The following is a 26,691-nucleotide window of genomic DNA, read 5'->3' on the forward strand; positions in this document are numbered from 1 at the left end:
CTCTGCTTCTCTCGTGGTGTAATTTTGTGAGGGCAAGATGGCGGCTGCATGTGCTGGTAGATTCCAGTACTACTGCAAGCACATCCATACGTACCTTTGGTAATGATCTTTCTGGTGGATACTCTAACCACTAATTACTCACCTTGTGTTCCCTCATAGGTGCTGAAAGTAGAGTTGCGGGATGTGCTGCAGCACCCCAAAATAACCACACTGGAGTACAAAAGGTGAATGAGCAATTAAGTTCTCTTTAAACTTTGTTTTTATCTTGACACAATCATGGTGCGTTAAAAGACAAGGTCAAATGTCAGACTATCTTCAGACAAATTGCTGCTTATTCTTTTAACAAGAACACTGGTGTTCACTTTTTTCACTCTGTATATGGTGAACCTTTTGACAATCTTGCTGGGGTAAAGGGAGTGTGAAAGGAAAGGCTGTAGAATGTCAGTTTAATCTAACCCACCACAACATGTAAACGAACTGCTGAAAATAGTTAAAAATATATCAACAGTTAGAAAACCAAAAATGAAGCATGTTTCTTTTTGCAATTCTGATTTGTGATGCAAAAACAAATGTATATCTATAGGATCCTAGCAAATGAAGACACCTTACTTGGTGATGAACAAACAATACATAATTGCCGAATTCGGATTGTCAGACATTATTGCTTGTGCACTATGGTTTTATCAGTGGCAAACTTTGTGGCCATTTCAATGGAAAGTTTGATGTCTGTAAAAGAAATGGATTTGCGACTCAACATGTTCATGGCTCATTTGCTACCCTTGCTCTTTGTGCGACGCTTGGATTTTTGCACAATCCCTATGACTTCAGTGATATAACATTGATGCAGCACCCCCACTGTGAGAAGGTGGCTTGGTATATGCTGTCCACTAGTTAAAGTGGGCACCTTGCACCAATCCACACGACCCTTATGATGTATGAGGTCAAAGATAACCTTTATGAAAGCTGGTAGCTACGGAGAGCAGCCTTCAGGCTTAATCTTGAAGGAATGTAAAGCAGCTTGTTTTACCAGAATATCACCTCCTGAATGACTAAATGAAGGAGAACCACACAGTAGTTATATAAAAATATGTATTTATTAATATAACACTCTCTACTATGCTCTACACAAGGATAGAACATAAACCACACAATACTGGATCAATAGAACAGTCATAAGTAGCACAATACACAACGGGCTCCAGGGGAGACCGAACCATATACTTAAATAGGGGTATAAAAATCACGACGTGACTAGACACAGTGCCTAGAGCACGTAGAATAGCTGGGACCCCAAGGAAACACCCAAGGTGATGAACATGGAGACCAATCGAGGACAGGTACAGTGAGGAAACACGACCGCGTGCTCCTCACAACTCTAAGGGAAAGTCGCGGTTGCAAAGTTAAAGTTTAAGGACCCTTCTAGGAGGACTTCGAGCAAACCCTTCGGAACTTAAGAGTTTAAAGAGCCACCCCACCCGTGGATACCGTAGTACCAGAGTTACCTAACCCAGGGAAGCCGGGTGCATAGGTCTGAAGTGGCGTCGGAAACTCTTGTTGTTCTCTATGGAAGGAAGTGAAGAAGTACTGCTGCCGTGAAGGTGAAACGGGTCCGGTGGAATCCAAGCCTGGATTCTGGATGGAAGGAACCTGAAAGCAGAGGGGACAGAGTCTGGGTCACCTCAGAGTGACCAGGGGCTCGGGAGATGAATGCCCACCGATGTCGGGTGCTTTAGGTGCGAAGAAGGGATGCTTGACTCTGCAGCCACGAGGACCAGAAGACATCGAGGATGACCAAGAGCTGGAGGTGAGCTGTCCCACGAAGGATGTCGAGTTCTGAGGGGTCGGTGTCCAGCAGGAGCACCAACTAGCCTTGGCAAAAGCAACCCAGGCAGGAAGGACAAACAGGTTACGGTGTGGACCAGCAAGGTCCAGGGGACTCCCGAAGCAATGGAGAGTCAGGGCACGTCTGGAGCAACCAGGAAAGCCCATGAACAATCAAAATGACCCTCAGGTGTCCCACAGGTCAATGAACCAGGAGTCGCGAGGGGACCTCGAGCAAGATTGCAAAGCACCAGCCCACGGAGCACACGTTGCGAGGAGGCCAGAGTTTGTTGGTGCAAATACTGCTCAGGGTCAGGACTACACGGAGTCAAATGCACATGCTCGGGAATCACCAACAAGCATATGCACTTGCAAATGGACAGGGGTTCGGGTTACGCAGCCCCCACAAGAGATACTGGCCTGAAACTCGGTGAGAGGGCAGATCGACCTCCGGGACCTTCATGAACCCACCTCCTGTGTTGCTGAAATCTTCAGAATCTGCAAGAGCTCAGGAGCAGCAGCCCGATCAGTTGTGCTTTAGGTGCCTGCGAAGCAGGGGAGTGACTCTTTCACTCCAAGGGAGATTCTTCGGTTGTCTTAAGTGCACCACAGGTCCTGCACAGAGTCTGCATGGTGCAAAAGGCACAAACTAAGCTTCGGACGGAACGGGGGACGAAGTCGAGATCAGTCGAGGTCCAGCGAAGTCCAAGTGTCCAGATGGTCGAAGGTAAGTGGTTTCTTCTTTGTAGAATCGTGTCCATATGAAATCCAATGTACTGTAGCCAGGTACCCCATTTTATACCCACGGGAGAGGGTTGGACAGATTCAGGGGACCCTCCTAGGGGAGGGGCAGGACACTCATGTCCTTTGTCCAGATTCGCGTCACAGAAGGAGCAAATGGCTCCCAGAACTGGTTTGAGCTGGACTATGCACAGGGACACCAAATGAGGCCCAAGTGCAGACTTTCAGGCACTCTCAGAGTGCACCCACCCAGCCCCAATACACTAAATCCTGTCTGGGAGGTGGTCACATCTCCCTTTGACAGGATGCCTATTGTGCTGCCTTCCTCTGCTCGAGCTTGGCTCAGCAGCAGGAGGGCAGAAGTATCTCTGATCAGCAGCATTCATTTTGTGCTGTCTGGGTCGAGAAGGCTGGCACCGGTAAGACCAGTGACCCCACGAACCTCGCTTCAGAAGGGTGGAATCATACCTCCCACACCAGTTACTGGTGTGGAGGTATGATTCCAAGGTGTTTGACACCAAACTCGATATGTTTCTATGCAGCCGTTTTCGAGACAGCATTTACAGCGAGGTTATAAAGCATCTCTACCTATATGTACGGCTGAGTCACGGACAACCCGGGAGAATGGTCTCCAAAGGCTGCAGAGAAGCTCTGCTCATGCAGGGGCACCCTCTCACATAAAACCACGCACCCTGCCTTCAGGATTGTTAAGGCCTGCTATAGGGGTGACTTAAAAGTTTTAAGTGTAGTGACTATGTATAGTGAACCTATTTATAATGTAAGTGATGCAAGCACCATCTTACACAGGCTGCAGTAGCAGACCTAGAGTTCCATTTTGTAGGGCCTCTCATGGGTGGCAAATACATGCTTCAGCCCATGGGAGGCCTCTGGTGTACCTATACCCTGGGTACATGGTGTACAATATACTAGTGACTGATAAGGGTACCCCAGTATCTAATCTGGATTGTACCAAAGTACATATATGTCAATATAAGGGAGAAAGCAGATAGGCTGGGGTCCTGATTAGCAGGATCCAAGCCAGCCTAGACAAAAACCGTGAGACATCAAGCAAAATGTGGGGGCAACCATAAGAAGCAGATCCCACTTTCCTACACCCAGTCCGAAAATTGTTCCAGCATCAATGTGAGTATTCCCCAGTGTAGGAGAGTAGGATCTGCTTCCTATAGTTCCCCCACTTTTTGCTGATGTTTCACTGTTTTCGACTTAGTCTGGCTGGGATCCTGCTATCCAGGACCCCAGTCTAGCTGCTTTCTCCTCTAAACTGATTGCATGTACTTTAGGTACATCTCAGATTGGATTCTGGGGTACCCTTATAAGTCCCTAGTATATGGTATACTATGTACCTAGGGCATAGGTACCCCAGAGGCCTCTCAGGGACTGCAGCATGTATTATGCCACCCCTGGGAGACCATTCAAAATGACACAACACGTTTGCTACAGCAGCCTGTGTAAGGCGGTGCATGCACCCCTTACTTAGATATAGGTTGACTATATCTATCCATATCACTGCACATATAAACCTATCAGTCACCACTATGGCAGGTCTTATCAATCCTGAAGGCAGGGTGCTGGGTTTTATGTGAGAGGGTGCACCTGCACGAGCAGAGAACCTCTGCACCCTTCGGAACCTCTATTCCGGGGTTGTTTGTGATGCAGCCAACCATATACTCTTCAGTGCATTATACCTTCGCGGTAAATGCTAACTTTATATCGGCTGCATAGAAACATGTGTTTGGTGTCAAACACCTTGGAATCATACCTCCACACCAGTAACTGGAAATATGATTCCACCCTACTAGAGGGAGAAATATGACAACACGGGTACACCCGGTACCAGCTTTACAAACCCTGGCATCACAAAATGGATGCTGCCAGCCACAGACCCGAGTCTGCCCTCCTGCTGCTGGAGGAAACTCCAGCAGGGGACGGCTGGACAATAGGTTCTCTGTCACAGGGATGTGTGACCACCTCCCAGACAGGCTTTAGTGAATTGGGGCTGGGTGGGTGCACTCCAAGAGTGCTTTGATGTCTGAACTGGGGGCACATTTGGTGTTCCTGTGCATAGTCCAGCTCAAACCGGTCGCAGGGGGTATCAGCCCCTGCTCTATCGCGTAACTGGACAAAGGACAGGGGTGTAGCCACCCCTCTGTCCTCACCCTCCAATAGGTGGGTCCCCAGAGTTTGTCCCACCCCTTCCATGGGTATAAAGTAGGAACCCCTGGCTACAGGATTTTAGATTTACCTGGACGAAACTCTGCTACGGAAACCAAGTACTTCAACTATCTACACTAAGTTGGATGACCGAAGAATCTCCCTTGGAGTAAAGGAGTTACTCTCCTGCAAGGCAGGCACCAAAGACGCATCTGACCGGTTTGAATCTACGCAGCTCCTGAAGGACTCCAAAGATTTTGCAACACAGGAGGTGGGTTCCTAAGCTTCCGCGAGGCGACCAGAGCTCTCAGCAAACCTGAGACTTGCAGCCCTCGTGGGGACCGTGCAACCCAAACCCATGGACACTGTGCACATTTCCAGCAGCATATGCTTTTTGGCATTCCCTGAGGCTGTGCTTTGGGCTACTTGTAGTCCAGACCCCGAGCAGTGATTCCACTGAAGATTACTGGCCTACACTCCACGAGTGTTCCGTGGGCTGGTATTTTGGGACTCCTCTCGAGGTCCCTTTGCGATCCCTGGTCCGTCGACCTGTGGGTCCCTGAGAAGGGTACTTTAACTTTCAGTGGGCTTTCCTGGTTTCTCCAGACGTGCCCTGACTCTCCATCGCTTGGGGAGTCCACAGGACCTTGCTGGTCCACACCGAAGCAACTTTTCTCTGACCACGTAGGTTGCAGTTGTGAGGCTTGTTGGTCTCCAATCCGGACACTGACACCCCAGCACTCGACATCCTTCATGGGACAGCTCGCCTGCAGACTTTGGTCGTCGTCTCCTGGTCCCCGTGGCTGCAGAGACAAGCTTCACCTCATCTCACCTGAAACACCCGACATTGGTGGGCATTCGTCTACCGAGACTCAGACTCTGTCCTCTCTGCTTTAAGGTTCTTCTCAGCTCCGATCCAGGATTGGATCACACCGGACACTTCTTCTCTTCCCGGCAGCAGCACTTTGCAGCATCAAGCCATTGAAAACGACGAAGATTCCTGACACCATTTGACACCTATGCACCCGGCTTCCCTGGGTTAGGTAACACGAGTACTCCGGTGCTCACATGGGTGCTGGCCTTAGAACCTTCTAAGTTTGAAAGGGGTTGCTCAAAGTCATCTCCTAAGTGTCCTTAAGTTTTAAAATTCCGATAGCGACTTTCCCATAGGATTGTATGGAGCTTGCGGCTATGTTCTCACACTGCACGCGTCCCCCGTGGGTCCCCTGTGTCACTACCTTGGATGGTTCCTTGGGGTCCCAGCGATTGAACGTGCTGTAGGCACTGTGTCTAGTCAAGTCCTGGTTGGTATACCACTTTCTTAATATATGGTTTGGTCTCCCCCTGGGGCCCACTGTGTATTGTGCTATTTACTGTCGTTACAGTGCTTTAATATTGTGTATCTTGTACTCTAATCTCACAAAGAGGTTAGTAGAGAGTGTTTAGTAATGAATACATATATTTTCTATATATCTTGTGTAGGAAGGTGGAATCTGACCACATGGTTGCCCTCACTTTTTTTCCTGGTGTTTTGATGGTTTTTGACTTGTTGGCTGGGAACCTGCTAATCAGGTCCCCAGCCTATCTGCTTTCTCTTACAAATGGATTCCAAGTACCTTAGGTACACAACAGATTGGATTCTGGGGTGCCCTTATAAGTCCCTAGTCTATGGTATAATATGAACCCAGGGCATAGGTACCACAGAGGCCTACCAGGGGCTGAAGCATGTATAATGCCACCCCTGGGAAGCCCTCCAAAATGACACCACAGGTCTGCTACTGCAGCCTGGGTAAGGTGGTGCATGCACCCCTTACAGAGATATAGGTTCACTATATCTCACCTATCACTGCACATAGAAACTATCAGTCACCCCTATGGCAGGCCTGATCAATCCTGAAGGCAAGGTGCTTGGTTATATGTGAGAGGGTGCCCAGGCATGAGCTGAGCCCCTCTGCAGCCTTCGTAATCTATCCTCCGGGGTTGTCAGTAGTGCAGCCTGACCATATACTCTTAAGTGCATTATAACCAAACGGTAAATGCTAACCTTGGACTGGCTGCACGAAAACATGTTGGAATTGGTGTCAAACAACTTGGAATCATACCCCCACACCAGTAACTGGTGTGGGAGTATGATCCCACCCTTCTAGAGGGAGAGACATGACAGCACCGGTATACCCGGTACCAACTTAAAAGGGCCCTGGCATCACAAAATGGATGCTGCAGACACGGGTCTGGCCTCATGCTGCTGACCGAAACTCTGGCAGAGGAGGTCTGGAAAATAGCTTTCCTGTCACAGGGAGGTGTAACCACCTCCCAGACAGACTGATGTGTATTGGGGCTGGGGGGAGCACTCAGAGTGCTCTGAAGTCCTGCACTGGGGGCACATTTGGTGTCCCTGTGCATAGTCCAGCTGAAACCGGTTCAGGGGCTACGAGCCCCTGCTCTGGCGCAAAACTGGACAAAGGAAATGGGTGTAGCCACCCCTCTTTCCAAACCCTCCCATAGGTGGGTCCCCTGAGTTAGTCCAACCCCTTTCTTAGGTATAAGTAAGGAACCCCTGGCAATAGGACTATAGATATCCCTGGATGAAACTCTGCAACTGAATCCTGCAACTTCGACGCTCTACTCAAGATTAGAGGACTGAAGAAATCTCCCATGGGGTCAAGGAGTGACTCCCCTGCTTGGCAGGCACCAACGAAGCAATTGCCGGTCTGCATCTCCGAAGCTCCAGACGGACTCCAAAGTATCTGCAGCCCAGGAAGAGGATTTCCAGACTTCTCAGAGGCCGACCCGAGTCCCCAGCAAAGCTGAGACCTACAGCCCTCGTGAGTAACGTGGAACCGGAACTCTTGGTCACCATGCACATTTGCAAATGCATTGACTTCTCGACGTCTCTTGAATTCGTGCTTTGGGTTATGTGTAGCTCAAGCCCAAGGCACCTTTTGCACTGAAGATTGTGAGCCTACACTCCACTAGTGTTCCGTGAGCCCGCTTCTTGCATTTCCGCTCGATGCTCCTTCGCGATCCCTGGTCCGTCAACTGGTGGGTCCCTGTGAAGGCAACTCTGATTTTCCTTGGGCTTCCCTGGTTGCTCCAGACGTGCCCTGACTCCCCACCGCGTGGTGAGTCCCTCAGACCGTGCTGGTCTGCAACAAAGCATCTTTCTCTTTTCTGCGTGGGTTGCTGTTGCCAAGGCTTGTTGTGTCCAATCCGGGCACCGAAGCTGCAGCACTCGACATCCTTCGTGAGATAGCTCGAACCCAGCTCCTAGTCGTCCTCGACTCCTCCTGGTCCTCGTGGCTGAAGAGTCAAGCTTCACCTTCTTCACCTGAAATTACCCGACATCGGTGGGCATTCATCTATCGTACCCCTGGTCACTGGCTAGTGATCCAGACTCTGTGCCCTCTGCTTTCAGGTTTTTCTCATCTTCGATCCAGGCTTGGATCTCTTCGGACACTTTGCATTTCCCGGCAGCAGCACTTCTTCGCCAGCTTCCACGGAAAACGACGACGCGACCCGACACCATTTGACACCTATGCACCCGGCTTCCCTGGGTGAGGTAACCCGAGTACTCCGGTGCTCCCGTGGGTGTTGACCCTAGAACTTCCTAAGTCCAAAAGGGTTTGGTCCTAGCTCATCTCGAAGTGTCCCTAATCTTTAAAAACCTAACAGCGACTTTCTCCATAGAAGCTAACGGGAGCTCGCTGCTGTGTTCTCACACAGCACACGGCCCCCGTGGGTCCCCTGTCTCACTACCTTGGGTGGTTCCTTGCGGTCCCAGCGATTCTACAGGCTCTAGGCCTTGTGTCTAGTCAAGTCATGGTTCTTATACCACTATTTTAGTATATGGTTTGGCTCGCCCCTAGGGCCTAACGTGTATTTGTGTTATTTTACTGTAATATTTGAAGTGTAATTTATGTGTTTTGACCTCTAGCCTCATAAAGAGACTAGCAGGGTGTGTTTAGTAATAAATACATATATTTTATATATATACCTGGTGTGGGTGTCTTTCATTTAGCCATTCAAGAGATTATAGACTGGTAAACCAAGCTGCTTTACATTCCTTCAAGACTTAGACTGAAGGCTGCTCTCCATAGCTACCACTAGGATAGCTTTCAATAAAGGTTGCCTTTAACCTAACCATCAATAAGGGTCGTTTGGACTGGTGCAAGGTGCCCACTATAACTAGTGGACAGCATATACCAGGCCAACTTCTCACATTGATGTGCAGCGGTTGGGATTTGAGTTTGCTATTGCTTTACCAGATAATCTTATTGAGTGAATAACTGAAAACCACTATAGGTACATAGGTACATATAATCAAGACTAGAATAAAGTAAGTTCTACTGAACTTAGATTTGTGTAAGTCAAGGGTCTAGACAGGGAAAACCCCCAGAACTCAACGCCTCATAGAGGCTTTGCTTTTAGATGACCTCAGAAAGACCCCAGGGTCTGATAAGGCAGGCAAATTGGGTGGGACAGCAGAAGAGGAAAGTCAGGAGGTGAAAACCTCTATGACCTGGACTCTGATGCTGGCCAGGAGGATCAAAATAATTCTAACCTGGACAATCCAATTCTTCCTGTAGGTGAGGGACAAGACCTCAGTGGTCCTCTCTTTACACCACCTGGAAGGGTTAACAGTTTACCAGGAAGATCAAGATCTCCTTCTCAGGAATCTAATCATTCTGGTACTTCTGTAGGGACCTCTGTTTCTCATAGGACTACTGCTTCTCATAAAAGGGAGTCCTCTTATGATAAGAAGTGCCAACTGTTTGACTTTGAGAGAGAGCAGTTGGCCTTAGACAGGGAATCCCTGGAGCTTCAGAGAGCTTCTAGAAAGTTGGGGCTAGAGCCCCATGGTGTCAGCAACAGTGTCCCTAGAGGTAGAGAACATACTCATGATCATAGGAACCTGAACAAGATTGTCCCTCCCTACCAGAGGGGGAATGACATCCACAAATGGATAACTGCACTGGAGAGGGCCTGTAAAGTACAGAGGGTCCCTCAGGAGCAGTGGGCAGCAATCTTGTGGCTCTCCTTTGCAGACAAAGGTAGAGACAAGCTCCTCACTGTTAGAGAAGAGGATGCTGATAATTATACAGTCTTGATGAGTGCTCTGATTGATGGGTTTGGCTTATCCACTGAACAATACAGGATTAGGTTCAAAGATACCCAAAAGGCACAGACTCAAGACTGGGCTGACTTTGTAGATTGTGCTACAAAGGCTCTGGAAGGCTGGTTACTTGGCAGTAAAGGTTTTTTTTAAAGGATTGTACAATCTAATTATGAGGGAGCAGATCCTTAATAATTGTCAAAATCAGTTGTTGCATCAGTACCTGGCGGACTCTGATCTGACCAAGAATTGGGCCAGAAGGCAGACAAATGGGTCAGAACCAGGGTGAGGCAGAAGGTTCAGAACCAAGGTGGTGACTCCAAGAAGCAAGATTCTAAAAACTCTGATAAGGGTGGGGAGAAGGGTAAAGACCAGAAGTCTTCTCAAGGGCCCCAAAAATCTGCATCTGGTGGGGAGTCCCAATCCAACAAGGGAAAAGGCAAGAAGAAACCATGGTGTCAAATCTGTAAACTCAAGACCCATTGGACAAGTGATTGTACCAAGTCCAAGGACTCAACTCCAGCCACCATTGCCCCTAAGGCAACTGTTCCCCCTAGTTCAGCTCCAAGTGGTGGTACTCAAAATAAGGGTGTAGTAGGGTTAACCCTGGGATCTGAGATGGACTCTGGCCTAGTCAGAGTTCCTACTCAGGCTGTACTGATCTGTGATGGAGGCATGGATATTGCCTCCTTATTTGTCAGTCCCAGTAATCTGGGCAAATGCAGACAGCAGCCTTTGATAAATGGAAAAGAGGCCTTGGCATTCAGGGACACAGAATCAAGTGTCACAATGGTGACCAAAGATCTTGTGGCTCCTGAGCAAATCATACTTGGTGCGATGTACCAAGTGAACAATGCTAGCAATGTCAGGACAGACCATTCCTTGGCAGTTGTTCATTTCACCTGGGGAGGAGTAACTGGCCCAAAGAAAGTTGTGGTAAGTGCAGACCTCCCTGTTGAATGCTTGATGGGCAATGATTCAGAAACTTCAGCTTGGGCTTAAGTGGAGCTCAGGTCTCATGCAGAAATGTTGGGAATCTCTGCAGATATGTTTGCTATGACCAGGTCACAGACGAAAAAGTCTAACACTGAACAGGCCCTGGATCCTGGAAAAATGAACCAGGCGCCTTCCAAGAAAAGGAGAAGTAGGGGTAAGGTGTCTTCCCCCTGACTGAGAATGCAGATCAGTCTCTTGAGGGAGATGATCTCAGTTCTGAAGAAGGAACTGTCCCAGATGAGCTTGAACCCGATCAGGTTAAGTTCATGAGGACAGGGGGCCCTTCCAGGGCAGATCCGAGCCAGGAGCAGCTGAGCTGCCCTTCTCTTGAACCCCTCAGACAGCAAGCTGCTGCTGAGGCTGCTGGGAGTGCTAGTGGATCCCATAGGATCTACTAGGATGATGGATTCCTTTACTCAGAGAGTAGAGACCCCAAGCCTGGTGCCACCAGGAGGTTGGTCATACCTCAGAAGTTTAGGTGCTTCCTATTGACACTAGCACATGACATCCCTTTAGTAGGTCACCTAGGCCAAAACAAGACTTGGGACAGAATTGTCCCTCACTTTCATTGGCCTCACATGTCTGAAGACACCAAGGAGTGTTGTTGCTGATACCACTACCTGTGGTGGGGGTTCTCTTTGAGAGGGTTGGGATTCATATAGTTGGTCCCATGGATCCTCAAACAGCATCTGGGCACATATTTATACTGGTGGTGGTGGACCATGCCACTAGGTATCCAGAGGCAATTCCCCTTAGAACCACCACAGCACCTCCTGGGAATCTTTTCCAGAGTGGGTTTCCCTAATGAGGTAGTATCAGACAGAGGTACAACCTTCATGTCTAGTTACTTGACTGCTATGTGGAAGGAGTGTGGAGTAAATTACAAATTTACCACCCCTTATCACCCACAATGCAACGGGTTAGTTGAAAGGTTCAACAAAACCCTCAAGGGCATGATTAAAGGTCTCCCAGAAAAGCTTAGGCGCAGATGTGACATACTTTTGCCCTGCCTTCTCTTTGCCTACAGAGAGGTTCCACAGAAGGGGGTTGGTTACAGCCCATTTGAACTTCTGTTGGAACATCCAGTTAGGGGTCCATTGTGTCTAGTGAAGGAGGGATGGGAGTTACCTATCAAACCCCCTAAACAGGATATTGTGGACTATGTACTTGGTCTTTGCTCCAGGATGGCTGAGTACATGAAGAAGGCAAATAAAAACCTTGAGGCTAGTCAGGAATTTCAAAAGGCCTGGCATGACCAAAAGGCTGTGCTGATTGTTTACCAGCCAGGACAGAAAGTATGGCTGTTGGAGCCTGTGGCCCCAGCAGCCCTCCAAGACAAGTGGAGTGGCATCCATACCATAATTGAGCAGAAGGGAGAGGTTACCTACCTGGTGGACCTTGGAACTCCCAGGAGCCCCCATAGGGTGCTCCATGTCAACAGGTTCAAACCATATGTTGACAAGGCTGACATGGGCTTGCTCATGGCTACTGATGAGGGACAGGAGGAAGAGAGTGATCCACTCCCTGACCTGCTCTCTCAGAACCCTGATGATGGCTCAGTTGATGGAGTAGCCTTGGCAGGCAGCCTCACTGTCCAGCAGCAAACTGATTGCAGAAAAGTTCTCAATCAGTTTAGACATATGTTTTCACTGACTCCAAGTCAGACTGCCTGGTGCACTCATGAAGTGGACTCTGGGGACATTCTGCCTGTTAAAAATAAGATTTAGGGGGCGTGGCCTGGGCGTGCATGGAGTGAGTTTCACCGAGTCTCCGCTCCGGCGACTTCCGTTACTGCTTTTCCCCTGGTCACTGGGCCCACCTTGTAGACTGTGCAGCCTGTATGTCTGCTGGGGGGCTCTCTGGAGTTGTTTGACCCTGCTGGGACCACTCGGGGGCCTTATATCAGCCGTGATCCCTGGCCTGAAGCGACCCGTCCCGCTCTGGCCGCCATTTTGGGCACCTCGCGGATTCCCTGGCTGCTGCGAAGTGGCGGACCTGATGCCGAGCTGAGCCTGATCGCCCTGGTGTTCCTCACCCCACTCGGGTCCCCGGATTGGGACTGGGGACCCTTCGAGTGCTAGACACCTGTGCTGACAGAGGCGTCCATCGGCCCGCTGCTGCCTGGGACACCTAACTGCGAAGACGTCCGGCTCAGGCTGGGCGCCTGAGCAGGTTGAGCGCTGCTTGGCTCTGGCGCTGAGACCGACATTTTGTTCCCCTTGGCGGCCTGTGACTCTCAGGCCCTGGCTCTGGCTCTCCGGCTTCTCGCTTGTGGTCCTGGCCTCGAAGAGCGCTCCGGGGTGAAACTTACACTACCTGACCTGGCACTTCCGACCCCCGCGCCCTGGACTGCTGCATTTCGCGCTCTGTGGGGCCTATGAACACCTCCTGAATACTGGAGATATTTGCCCTTCGCTGGTGGTGACCGCGCTGCCTACAGGCCCTATCGAAGGCTTCCGGGGACTTTCTCTGTCCCTTTGTCTTATGCACCCCTCCCCTTGACCTCCTTAGATCGCCCCTGGATCGGGGTTCTCATTACCTCTACGGGGCCGTGTGAGACCCCTTCTCGCTGGTGGGTGTGCTAGCCTTGGGGTGTTTTTGTCTGCCCAGTCCCCGGCCACCTGCACGGCTACGCCTGCCTCGGATCTTGGACTCCTGCCGCCCCACGCTCTTGAGAGCCCTTGGTACACACCCTCCACCTGTGAGTTGGGGGTGCACCGTTCCAGTGCTGGGTGACTCTCTGCTCTGCTGCCATCTCACCGCTGCCTCCCCCCGGGGCCTTACCACTGGCCGGAGTGCTAGAGTCTTTCCTGCAGTCCTTGATCTTCGTGGCCATGCTGCCTAAGCATCGCAACACCAAAGAGTCTGATACTGCGGCCTCCCGCGACAACCCGGTGACCTCCATGTGGTCCAAATCGCTCGCTCACACGCAGGAGGATCTCACTGCCTCGCTGGCATCTTCCGGGTTGGCCGCCTCTGGGGTCACCATCACCCAGGCCTGTATGTCATCTTTCTTGCTGGAGATCAAGTTCAAAATTGGCTCCCTCCGCCAAGACCTGAAGACCGGGCTGCAAGACATCTGCTGGGAGGACACAGATTGGCGATAGGGTAGATGGCCTTGAGCAGCCAATGGACACCAGGACAAAGGACATCGAGGGTCTTTGGAAAAAGGTGGCTGAGCTGCAGGATCCGAAAATCACTCTGCAGATGCAACACGAGGACCTAGAAAACCACAGTCGGCGGAACAACCTTCGCATCCGAGGTGTGCCATTGGGAACGGAGGGGACGGACATCTTGTCGTACAGGGCGGACCTCCTGCAGGCCATCCGGGAGGGTGAGAGCACGAGACCGCCCATGTTCGATAGGGCGATCGGGTATTTGAACCCCGTAACTGCCCCTACTTTGTACCGGACATCATCACACGCGTCCACTTTTTTTGCGGACAAAGAAGCCATCCTCTGGAAGGTGCAGAGGGTTCCAGTAATTTCCTATAATGGGCTTTCTATCCAAATCTACCAAGACCTTGCACCTTCTACGCTCTGCCGGAGGAAGGACTTTAAACCTGTGACTAACAAGCTGCAAGACCTTGGGATTAAATACCAATGGGGCCACCCTTTCGCTTTGATGAAATACTGGAGATATCTGCCCTTCGCTGGTGGTGACCGAGCTGCCCACAGGCCCTATCGAAGGCTGCCGGGGCCTTTCTCTGTCCCTTCGTCTTATGCACCCCTCCTCTTGACCTCCTTAGATCACCCCTGAATCGGGGTCCTCATTACCTCTACGGGCCGTATGAGACCCCTTCTCGCTGGTGGGTGTGCTAGCCTTGGGGTGTTTCTGTCTGCCCAGTCCCCGGCCACCTGCACGGCTACGCCTGCCTCTGACTCTTGGACTCCTGCCGCCCCACACTCTTGAGAGCCCTTGGTACACACCCTCCACCTATGAGTCGGGGGTGCACTGTTCCAGTGCTGGGTGACTCACCCTGCAGGAGACACGGCGCCTCCTCCAGCTTCCTATTGACTCTGATAGTGATGATCCCGTCCTCTCGTACTCGTCCTACGGGTCCTCTTAGACCGGAATGATCTACCGCTCTTCCTCCTCGTGCCAGATGTCTTTCAAGAAGACTTGACTTGTCTCAAGCCAAGCAGGACGCTATCAATCAAGTTCATTCTTTGAGTGCCTCCCCGTCTCTTACAAAATAACTGCCTCTTGCTTTATGGTGATCCTGGTGGTGGTCTCCCTGTTTCTAACCCTGGAGGTCTCCCAGCCTGGGCCTGGAGGCTGGGTTTCTTGTATGCTTACCTCTTCACTGATACACGGGAGGCTGCCGGCAGGGGCTCTCCCCCTCGTGTGTGCCTACCCCTCCCCACGGATTCTCATAGGGGAGTGATTTCAACAAAATGGCCCACCTTTGGGATTCTGGGCTATTTCGTATAGACTACACATTGACTTGGTCCTAGTGGTCTGTTTTTTCTTTTTTCTTTCTCTTCTCCCTTTTACTTTCCTTCTGTTACCCCCACCCCCTTTCCAATTTAGCCCAGATGCGTCTTCTCCGAAGGCCGAGATATGCTGTTCCTTGGGGTGGGTGGGTGGGGGTATTGCACACTCTGCGAGCTCGATTGGCTCCTTGCTCTTGGGGTCTCTCCATGCTGTTTGTTGACGCTCTCGTCGATGGGTTGCTTCCCCTCTCCTGCGCAATCCTTGAGGGCTGTTTGTTTCTCAGTCCTGGGGTCTCCCTTCCTTAGCATTCCTGTGGCGCACCTAGTGGGGCACAAGACTTGCTGGGTTTGGCGCCTTCTTGATGCTGCTCTGCCACGCTGTCCCTTTTCTTCCGCACCATGACACACACTGTCAGTCTTCTCTCCCTTAATGTGAAAGGGCTCAACTCTCCTAACAAGCGTCGGCAGGGTTGGCGCTATCTACTTCAACATGACCCTGACGTGGTCTTCCTACAGGAGACTCACCCTTTCCTTTCCTCTGACACTCACCTTATGTCCCACCGCAAATACCCCACCCAATACTGGGCCTGCTCCTTGTCCAAGACTGGTGGTGTGGTAATTCTTTTCAAATCCGGCTGGCGTGCTGCATCCCCCAATATACGGCTGACTAGGGTGGGAGGTACCTCAAGATTGACATGGTTTGGGGTCGGGGCTCCTGTACCTCTGTTAATGTATTTGCCCCCAACCAGAAACAAGATGCACACATATAAGTAAATCCAGTCAATGCTGTAGTGGAGACAGTGAGACCAATCAAACTCTTCAGAAGTATTGGATATTCTTTAATTCTTTTGAACACAACACCAGCCGACACGTGTTTCGTCGGGGAAGATGATCTCACGACTCTTCAGGGCTGGGAATAATACAATTATTTGATGTCAAAAATACAAAATTTAGTGGAACTAAACGGAGAGAACAACCATCTCCGTAGCTCACAACACATGCCCACAAACAGGTGCGGAAACCCAAAGATAAGCACTCTTTAGGAAAATTAGTGATAATTAGAAGCTATTGGTGGTAGAAAAAAAGGGAAGGACGGTGTGTTCATCATCATAATCATCCAATATAGGCACAAAGCCACCAAACAACCTACAGAGCATTAAGAAGTAGTGGTGATAACACAGTGCTGATCGTGAAGAACCGAAACCAGAAATGATGAAATAGTAACTATATGAAAGAGAAGAATGGAAAATGAAGAAGGTGCAAGAAAAAGAAAAACCCAAGGAAAAAAGAGGGAAAATTCAAACGTGGAGGATAAAGATCTAGAAGTTGCAAATTAAAATACCTCAGGCTGATAGCGTTGACAAAGGTGAATGGCTAAAAGTGGGGGACTCGGTGAGAACAACCAAGGTTGTTATCGCACACAACCAAGAATGGAATCAAACCCCAAGAATCGGTAAACATGCCCCCTCAACTGTGTATATAATAGTCAAAGTTGACAGGGAAAAATTCGGATACAAACACAATAATAAGCCAGCAAACAATTCTATGGGAAAAGACAGAAAACAAGTGAGAGCCAGGGCGGCTGAAATTCCAATTATGTGAACGAAGTCGGAAGTGCCGAGTGAAATAGCAGTACCCGTATCCAAAACAAATAACGTGAAAATTGCCTTTACCGAAAAAACGACAAGGAAATCCAAAATAGCAATCAGCACAAATTATCAGTCAAAAGCAGGAGTCTGTAAAACAGCTGCAGGAATTGGAAACGATGTCATTAAATATAGTTGCGCAAACAGGGGTAAAAAGCACCCTCAAAATATTATTATGTCAGTGTAAAATTTTCACCTGTATCTTCAAAGTAAAGAGTATTCAGTGCCACATTGAGAGCAGAACAGTAATCCACCAAGTAGTATCATGCTGGAACCATCTAGGTTGCTGCAGCCGACGTACGGTTATGTATATAATTCAGGCAATGTCCATAAAAGCGGCCGAACACGAGTATGTGTTCTTGAATTCTAACACAAAAGAAAAAAAGGCCAGAAAAACAAAAAATCAACTTACAATTAAACAACACCTATGTGAAATGCCAACTGCTATAAATCAGGCAGGCATGCTCCCGGACTATCGCGGTGGTACTTACTACAAGCTGGAAAAGGACGTGTATCCTAGCGGCACCGATATAAGCGTAGGTGTGTGAGAGTCCCGCGGAACCGGAAGTGGATACAAATAAGCAGACCATCCAACAACTAGACCGCGACTCTACCCACGGCCCAAAAAACCGGAAGTATGAAGAAAACCACCGTAAAGGAAGTGAGATGAAGTGAAAAATGCCACCCTTCCAACTTATAGAAGCGAATTGGTGAATCTCAAACACAAAATGGAGGAAATAGTCAGCCCATACAATATCCATATCAGAGGGTGGTGGGAATAGAATAGAAACATGAGATTGACAGCGGAGTGTCTAACATTTGAATGGTTATGAATAGATGAAAAGAAAAAAAAAAAAAGAGCAGAAAGAGGCAAGAAAGGCATACAAGATAAAAGCAAATACCAACACATTTAAATATCAGTAAGTTGCAAGCACAATTTAAAATATGAAATTGTATCACACATATATGGGGACAAAAATAGCAGTATATATCTCCACATAACACATAATAACGTTTTACAAAGCAAGTTGAAAGAGGAAAGCAACATTGGTGCATATTGACCACAGCAAATATAGATAAACCAATATAAATAAATTGTACATAAAAAAACAGGAAATAAAAACGACCGGTAAACAGAATGTAATATTTGGAATAACGTATTGACAGGCAAACAAGATGGTACAGGACTATAAATGACAAGACGTTTTGAAGCACAGATGCTACATTAATGAAGGCACAATAATATGCATCAAGGTTGGTGCGTATAGACACAAAAGTATATTACATAAAATCCGTCAAAGTACCCACCAAAAGAAGAGAAGTTGATTGGCCTGAAAGAGAATCTGAAATGGTCGTGTAATAACCTTTCCTAGGACATAATATCATAGTCAGTCAGTTGAATAAGAAAATGCAATTAGCACAAGCACAGATGTCCTAAACATTAGCCCAAAAAGTATTGCATCTCCGAATCATAGTTAAGACCGTGATCGACTGTCTGAAGATGCATTATCCAAATGGCCTCTGTTCTTCTTAATCACAGTTCTCTATTGCCACCACGTGGACCAGAGTCAATCGTTTCAATTCCCAAAAATTGGAAACATTTACGGGAACTTTGTGAGGGGCACATGGCTGCATGTATGGCTACCGGGTATCTAGCATCCTGTTGGTGAAGTGCCCTGATATGTTCTCCGATCCTCTCTTTAAGAGCTCGAATAGTGCTGCCTACATACTGTTTACCACATGTGCATTCAATAATGTAGACTACAAATTTGGTGGTACAGTTGATATTAGTTCTAATTACGTAAGTCTTGTTGTTGTGTCCTTGAAAGCACCTTGTTTTGTGTTTGGCCCATTTACAAACGCCACAGAAACCGCATATTGGATGGTTATGATGATGAACACACCCTCCTTCCCTTTTTTTCTACTACTATCTTATAATTATCACTAATTTTCCTATGGAGTGCTTATCTTTGGGTTTCCGCACCTGTTTGTGGGCATGTGTTGTGAGCTACGGAGATGGTTGTTCTCTCCGTTTAGTTCCACTAAATTTTGTATTTTTGACATCAAATATTTGTATTATTCCCAGCCCTGAAGAGTCGTGGGATCATCTTCCTGACGAAACACGTGTTGGCTGGTGTTGTCTTCAAAAGAATTAAAGAATATCCAATACTTCTGAAGATTTTGATTGGTCTCACTGTCTCCACTACAGCATTGACTGGATTTACTTATATGTGTGCATAGGATTTCTTTGTATTGCTTTGTTGTTGGGCTCGTCCCAGCACACATTTAGGGGTTCCAAGGGTCTCCTCTACCTGTTCAAGCACCATATTCATTTTATGTCCGATACGCACACTTGCTGAGCGCCACTACTTCCTATTTATTTAATACCCTTTTCGCAATTGTATTTACCTGGGGACTTTGTGACGCTCCCTTTCTACGCCTATCATCCTCGGAGGTGACTTTAACTTGGTTTGGGACTCTGAGTGGGATCGCTCCGCGCAGGCGCACCACGTGGCTGGTGCGATGTCAGCGCAGTTGAAGAATTCCATCACTGACCTTGGTTTGGTTGATACCTGGAGATACCTACACCCGGACTCTCTGGACTATTCCTTTTTCTCTCATGTCCACCATTCCTACTCACGAATAATTACTTCTTCCTGTCGCTTTCCCTGGCTCATGTCCTGTGCACAGCGGACATCTCGGACATTTCCATCTCTGACCATGCACATGTTCGGCTCACACTTCACTCTCCCACCACCCGTGGTGACCCCATCCCTCGATGGCGGATACCCCCTCAAATCCTTCGTGACCAGGTGGATGTGGCAGACATTCGTAGGGAGATCGACTCCTTCTTTACAGCTAACTCCCTTATGGATACACCAAAAGATGTCCGTTGGGATGCCTTCAAAGCCACTATTCGGGGGGTGATTACCTCCATCTCTATTGCCCGGAGCTGGGAAGCCCGGTCTGTAGAATACACCCTCTCTCGAGACCTTAAAGACCTGGAACGCGTGGACCATGCCTGTTCTTCTCTCGCTAACAAGCGCCGCCTGGCTGCCCTACATGGCCAGCTCCGTCTCCAATGCACAAATAAGGCCGAACGGCTCCTGGTAAACCCTAAACAAAAAAATTACGTGGGTGGGGACAAGGTCGGAGCCTGCTTGGCACGCCGCTTGCGGGTCCAGACTGCCTGTTCTCATATAGCGAAGCTTAAATGTCCCGATGGCTCCTGGGCTGTCTCGGAAACAGACAAGAGTCGGACTTTAATGGCCTTCTATACGGATCTTTACGCTCATGACCCATGCCCATCGGAAGCAATTGATGCTTTCCTCGATTCGTGCCCTTGGGACCCTATCGCTCCCTACTTTAAGGAAATGCTTGACAAGCCTATTTCTCAAGAAGAAATCGCCAAGGCATTGAAGCAGCTTCCGACAGGCAAAACACCGGGTCCCAACGGCCTGCCTGTTGCTTTTTATCGGGTCTTCTACCAGCAACTGCGGGACAATCTACTCCAACTTTTTAATAACTTCACAGATCATACGGGCCTCTCCCGGACGATGAATGAAGTTGAAATAGTGCTTGTCCCCAAGCCTGGCAAAGATCCAACTTTGCCGGCTTCTTTCCGCCTCAATGCCGTTAAATACTGACGCCAAGATATTTACAAAAATTTTGACGAATCGTTTGGAGCCCCATCCTCCGGGCCTTATTGACCCTGACCAGGTGGGGTTTATTCGCCACCGGCAAGGAACCGACAACATACGACGGATTGCACATTTGGTGGAGAAATCACGCATCAGGAACATCCCCGCCTGCCTGGTCTCCCTAAACGCCGAGAAGGAATTCGACCGCGTGGACTGGGGCTTTCTCTGGGCAGTCCTTCAATGGATTGGCCTGGGACCTGGTTTTATCTCTAAATTGATAACCCTTTATGTGAAACCTACCACTCATATCCGTTTCAATGGCTCTACTATTGCTCCTATCTCTATCCACAGAGGCACTCATCAGGGGGGCCCACTTTCTCCTTTACTATTTGCGCTTGTTGTCGAGCCTCTAGCTATTGCTATACGTCGCAATCAGGAAATACAGGGTATCCGTATGGGGAGAACTGAACACAAGGCCTCCCTCTTTGCCGATGATCTGCTCTTGTCCCTGTCCTCCCCATCGACTTCTCTTCCTGCAGTGGCTGAACTCTTGGGGTCCTTTGAGATTGCCTCGGGCTATTGGATTAATCTGGCAAAGTCCCATGCTCTCAATCTCACGCTCTGGGAGGTCCGGGGGCTGCGAGACCTTCTTTCGGTACAGTGGACTGCCGAATCGATCCGCTACTTTGGCTTGGATCTGACTCCTATGCTTGCTTCATGGTCCTCAGCTAACTGGCCTAGATTCTGAAACTCAGTCCGTGAAGAAACGCGATGATGGGAAGGTAGCCCCTCGCGTGGCTGAGCCACCTCCACGCCGTTAAAATGTCCCTCCTTCCGAAAATTCTCTATTTGTTCCAATCTCTCCCTACTCCTATCCCGCACGCCGATATCCAGGCTTTGCAACGTGATCTTACCAGGTTCAAATGGGTAAAGTCACGCCCCCCATTTCTCTCATAAAATACTCATGCTTCCCAGGTCTCGGGGAGACCTCGCCTGTCCCAATCTATTGGAATATTACTGGGCTTGTCACCTCCGCTTCATATCGGAATGGATCGTTCCTGAAAGTGAGACGCACTGGTTCCACATGGACCGTGCGGTGGCCTGTAGGCCATTGTGGGATTTAGCCTGGCTCTCACGTGAGGCATGTCCTCGCAGTGCCTACTTAGCAACTCTAATGAGAACGGTCTTGGAGATTTGGGATAGGCTAGTGCTTCCTCGGGGACTTACCACCTTCCCTTCTCCTAACACCCCGCTGACACGAAATTCTGCGTTCCCTCCCGCCCTTCAGCCTCAAGCCTTCAAGGCCTGGACAATAGAGGGTCGACAGGTCCTCCAAGATTTCTTTCAGGGTTCTACCATTCGTTCCTTTGATCAGTGTAAACAATTCTTCCACCTCACTGATAATGCACGCCTGCAGTACTATCAACTGCGGCATTGGCTGTCTCCTCCGGAGTTCTCCCATGAGGTGACCCGGTGACTCACCCCTTTTGAGACTCTGGTCCGTAGATTCAACAGGTCTAGGGGCCTCATCTCTAAAACTTACTCTGTCCTCCAGCACTCTGGGCAACTTCCGCTCCATGGCTACCAAACCCGTTGGGCATCTGACCTGGCTGCTGACATCTCCCCGGAAGAATGGGATCGCTTGTGGAAGGACATACCGTAGCATTCCCCAGCGCGAATCGGCCTGTAAGTGGATGACACAATGGTATTGCACCACTACCCGCCTCCACCACATGTTCCCGAACACTCCTCCGATCTGCTGGTGGTGCCAGACTGTTGGAGGGGACTTCCTACACATTTGGTGGTCTTGCTCTGAATTGACTGTGTTTTGGAAGGAGGTCCTCAGCCACATCAAAGAGGTGGTAGGTTTCCTGGTCCCTGCTACCCCATCCCTGGCGCTCCTGGGCATCCGACCTGCTGCGCTGACGGCTGTGACCTCGGCGCACTGGCTTCTCATCCTTCACCTATTGGGAGCAGCACGACAGTCCATTGCCTCTTGCTGGAAGCGGCCCCACTCACCACCCATTGACGTGTGGATCCTCAGACTGTGAGATGTCCTTTCACTGGAACTGCTCACTGCCCGTCTCGCCCACACTGACATGCACTTTGATCGCATCTGGCGCCCACTTATACACCACCTTACTAAAACCCAACACTCTCGCCTGATGCCCCCTAGACTGCGGGCCCTACAGCTATTTGACGACCCCCTGGTACCCTTTTCCAGGGGCACGAAACTACCCTCCCCAGAGTAAATTGCTTGACCTCCTGGGTGGCTCCTTCAGGCCCGTGAGTTTTGGCCTTCACTCTGAGTCCTGACCTCCCTTCCTCTTCTTCCCTCCTTAGGCGCATCCACTGTTTTCCTCTATTCTTCTCCCCATCCCTTTGGGAACTGAGTTCTTTCCTATCCTTCTCTCATTCTTTCTGTCCATTCCTTCCTTCAGTCCCCCTCCCTTTTCTCCTTTTTCTGTTCTTTTTCCCCCCTTCTCTCTCCGTTATTTGATGATTCATTTTTTATTTACTGCAATATATCTTGATGCTGTCGCACTAAGACCTGTATTTTCTACAGAGGCGGAGGGACCTGTTTTCACCAGACCTTGTTAGTTTTGTCTAATTGTTTGCTTTACAGATGCTGTTGTTGTGATTTTCTCTCATTGGTCACTGAAACTTTAACTTGGCCCCTATTTCTTAACCCCCCGCATAGCCTACCCTCAGAACTTGGCAAGAACTTTCTTTAGGACATTGCCCCATACTTTCTGGACGTTGGCTGTGCCCTCATTGCATATGTGTTTTGAATCTTTATAGCCTAGCCCAGCCCTCCTTACAGGGTCTTCGGACTGAGTGTTTACTCTGTATCCCCTTTTTTAGTTGCCCCCCGCCCTTGCCCCTTACTCTTTGCGACATGTATTGTTTTTTACTTGCTTGTCTTCAATAAACAGATGTTAAACAAAAATAAGATTTACAGGCAACCTGACCACGTCAGGGACTGTATCAGGACTGAAGTCCAAAACATTTTGGATTTGGGTGTGATTGAACCCTCAGATACCCCTTGGGCTACTCCAGTAGTCTTGGTACCCAAACCTCACACCAAAGATGGTAAGAGAGGGATGAGGTTTTGTGTTGACTACAGAGATCTCAATGCAGTCAGTAGGACTGATGCCCATCCAATCCCTAGGGCAGATCAGCCAAGTTTCTGAGCACATTTGACCTGACAGCTGGCTACTGGCAGATCAGACTAGCTGATGATGCAAAACCTAAGACAGCATTTTCTACCCCTAGTGGGCACTACCAATTTGTGGTGATGCCCTTTGGTTTGAAGAATGCACCTGCCACTTTTCAAAGGTTGGTGAACAAAGTCCTTACAGGCCTGGAAGCCTATAGTGCAGCTTATCTAGATGATATTGCCGTCTTTAGCTCCACCTGGGAGGATCACCTAGTCCACCTGATAAATGTTTTGGAAGCCCTGCAGAAAGCAGGCCTAACTATTAAGGCCACCAAGTGCCAGATAGGGCAGAGTCAGGTTGTGTAATTGGGCCACCTTGTGGGTGGAGGCCAGGTTCAACCATTGCAGAGCAAAATTCAGACCATCATGAACTGGGTTGCTCCAACCACCCAGACTCAGGTCAGAGCTTTCTTGGGCCTGACTGGGTACTATAGGAGATTTGTCAAAGGTTATGGATCCATAGTGACCCCTTTGAATGACTTAAGTTCTAAAAGAATGCCAAAGAAATTTCAGTGGACAGTTAGCTGTCAAAAGTCATTTGATGACGTGAAGCAGGCCATGTGCACTGCTCCCATTCTGCAAAGTCCTGACTACGCCAAACAAGTCATTGTCCAAACAGATGCATCTGAGTTGGGGGTAGGGGCTGTGTTATCACAATTGAATGATGAGGGTCAGGATCAGCCAGTAGCTTTTATTAGCAGAAGGCTGACCCCCAGAGAGAAACATTGGTCAGCTATAGAGAGGGAGGCATTTGCTGTGGTTTGGGCTCTGAAGAAGCTGAGGCCATACTTGTTTGGCACTCACTTCATTGTTCAGACAGACCATAAGTCCTTCTATTGGCTAAAACAGAAGAAGGGTGAAAACCCCAAACTTTTGAGGTGGTCCATTTCCCTACAGGGGATGGACTATACAGTGGAACATAGACCTGGGAGTAACCATGCAAATGCAGATGGACCCTCCAGATATTTCCACTTAGAACATGAAGACTCAAGTGGTCAAGGTTAGTTTAATGTCCCTATGTTTTGTGTAGGAGAGTAGGATCTGCTTCTTATAGTTACCCCCACTTTTTCCTGATGTTTCACTGTTTTCAACTTAGTCTGGCTGGGATCCTGTTATCCAGGACCCCAGCCTAGCTGCTTTCTCCTCTAAATAGATTGCATGTACTTTAGGTACACCTCAGATTGGATTCTGGGGTACCCTTATAAGTCCTTAGTATATGGTATACTATGTATCTAGGGCATAGATACCCCAGAGGCCTCTCAGGGGCTGCAGCATGTATTATGCCACCCCTGGGAGACCATTCAAAATGACACAACAGGTCTGCTACAGCAGCCTGTGTAAGGTGGTGCATGCACCCCTTACTTAGATATAGGTTCACTATATCTATCCATATCACTGCACATATAAACCTATCAGTCACCCCATGGAAGGTCTTATCAATACTGAAGGCAGGGTGCTGGGTTTTATGTGAGAGGGTGCACCTGCATGAGCAGAACCCTTCTGCAGCCTTCGGAACCTCTATTCCGGGGTTGTTTGTGATGCAGCCAACCATATATTCTTAAGTGCATTATAACCTTGTGTGAGAAGTTGGCCTGGCATATGCTGTCCAGTAGTTATAGGGGCCACCTTGCACCAGTCCAATTCGACTCTTAAGGTGATAGGTTAAAAGACAACCTTTAAAGAGAGCTATCCTAGTGGTAGCTGTGGAGAGCACCAAGAAGAGTTTTACCTGCTGTTCCTCAAATGAAGGAGAAAAATGGTGAATCAACAAGAAGCCTGGATTAGACTACATGCACATTGTGTATGAAGTTGGTAATCCTTTTGTTGGATATTAATGCCCTCACACACCCTTTCAGGTGTCATGCTTCATCATCTGGGCTGCTCCTCGTCGGGCCGGCGGTGCAATGCCTAACGGGCTCCCTAAAAAGGGGCACTTTATCGGAGTTCTTCAATCCAACAGCCGTTTGGTGAAGTGCGGGTATGGGGGCCTGGTTGATGTAGATGTGAAAAAGTGATTTTAAAACAGGGTTGATAGTACCAGTATAGGAATTCAATTTTATTCTAAAGGTCTCCTTCCCTGATTAAAAAAGTGTAAGTGGCACTCAGTAGAGTGTAATGTCTCTAATAAGAGTGCTTAAAATTAGTGTTCAATGGTCAACATGTTTCTCGCTCGGAGCTCATACACTCGCGATTCTTCAGGACCTATGATAACTATCTACAAAAAAGGAGAACTATATGGTATTGTAAGTCTCTCAATCACACCAAGTTTGAATGTGAAATAATATCACTTAACTAAAATAAATGTCATGGTCTGGTGCTACCTGTAATGAAAGGACGGTAGGTTATATTGATCATAGTTTAAATTAAACTAGACATATCAACAGGCAATAGGTAAATGAAAAACGAAAAAACAAAAAAACAGCCTTCGAGGTGACTCATCTAAGTCAAATTAATAAGGATCAGTGGTGATTACTGATGCATAGGCGTCATAGGACGCAATTATTAAGTGGTGTACCATCAAAGTGAACTAAAGTGACTATTCACCTATGTGAAATACGTTAAAAATAGCAGCAGCAAAGTTCACAGGACTCACCCTATTTAGTAGGACTGCGGACCACAACAGTACTTGGTGGATTAAGCATGAGCCAAGGATCCTCTAAAAGTAGGTCTGGACAAAAAGGTAGTAATAGACTTTATGATGCAAAAAAGGGGAATCACATGTCACAACAAATAAATGGACGTTAAGACAAATGAAACACATCAATATAAAGTGCAGAAACATGACGACAAAGATAGGTGCTGAGTATCCACATTCACAGAGTTGGAACCAAGGGTAAAAGGTATAGAGCTTTAAGAAAATCGTAAAGCAACCAATCTACCACCGCAACCTAAATGTGTCACTCTC

General features: G+C 48.6%; 1 protein-coding gene across 2 annotated transcripts in view; it reads right to left on the minus strand.

Moving 5' to 3' along the window:
- Positions 1-26,691, minus strand: part of ZBTB11 (zinc finger and BTB domain containing 11) — a 2,099,144-nt gene that overhangs the window by 102,682 nt on the left and 1,969,771 nt on the right. The window lies entirely within an intron of this gene.

This window comes from Triturus cristatus, chromosome 8 (genome assembly GCF_964204655.1).
Source record: "Triturus cristatus chromosome 8, aTriCri1.1, whole genome shotgun sequence".
Classification (NCBI taxonomy): domain Eukaryota; kingdom Metazoa; phylum Chordata; class Amphibia; order Caudata; family Salamandridae; genus Triturus; species Triturus cristatus.